The sequence below is a fragment of the Onychostruthus taczanowskii genome, unplaced genomic scaffold, assembly GCF_017590055.1.
Source record: "Onychostruthus taczanowskii isolate IOZ18803 unplaced genomic scaffold, ASM1759005v1 scaffold217, whole genome shotgun sequence".
In the NCBI taxonomy this organism is placed as follows: domain Eukaryota; kingdom Metazoa; phylum Chordata; class Aves; order Passeriformes; family Passeridae; genus Onychostruthus; species Onychostruthus taczanowskii.
Window position 1 is genome coordinate 296,483 of NW_024499429.1, and position 953 is coordinate 297,435.

A 953-nucleotide genomic window follows, 5' to 3' on the forward strand; every position below is an offset into this window, starting at 1 on the left:
TGCCCTGTCCCTTTTCCTGTCCCGGTGTCCCTGTCCCCAGGGCTGTCCCTGTCCCCAGGGCTGTCCCTGTCACGGTGTCCCTGTCCCGGTGTCCCTGTCCCCAGGGCTGTCCCTGTTGCGGTGTCCCTGTCCCTGTCGTGGTGTCCCTGTCCCTGTCGCGGTGTCCCTGTCGTGGTGTCCCTGTCCCCAGGGCTGTCCCTGTCCCCAGGGCTGTCCCTGTCCCTGTCACGGTGTCCCTGTCCCTGTCGCGGTGTCGCTGTCCCCAGGGCTGTCCCTGTCCCTGTCGCGGTGTCGCTGTCCCCAGGGCTGTCCCTGTCCCGGTGTCACTGTCCCCAGGGCTGTCCCTGTCCCGGTGTCCCTGTCCCTGTCGCGGTGTCCCTGTTGCGGTGTCCCTGTCCCTGTCCCGGTGTCCCTGTCCCTGTCGCGGTGTCCCTGTCCTGGTGTCGCTGTCACGGGGTCCCTGTCGCGGTGTCCCTGTCCCCAGCGTGCCCACTGAGCCATCCCCTGTGCCCACAGAGCCACCCCTGTGCCCCCAGAGCCACCCCTGTGCCCACAGAGCCACCCCCGTGCCCCCAGAGCCACCTCCCGTGTCACCTGCTATGTCCCAGCTCCTGCTGCCACCTCCTGTGCCCACCAAGCCACCCCATGTCCCACCTCACGTGTCCCAGTGACACCCCACATGCCCCATGTCCCTGTGCCACCCCCTGTGCCACCCCACATCCCCTGTGTCCGTGTGCCATCCCCCGTGCCCCATGTCCTGCTGTCCCCTGTACCCCACCTTCCTGTGCCACCCTCTGTGCCCCGTTTCCCCACTGTCCCCCCCGTGCCACCCCACATGCCCCATGTCTCCACTGTCCCCTGTACCCCACGTCCCTGTGCCAACCCCGTGCCCCGCTGTCCCCTGTGCCCCATGTCTCTGTGCCAATCCCCCGTGCCCCATGTCCCTGTGCCAC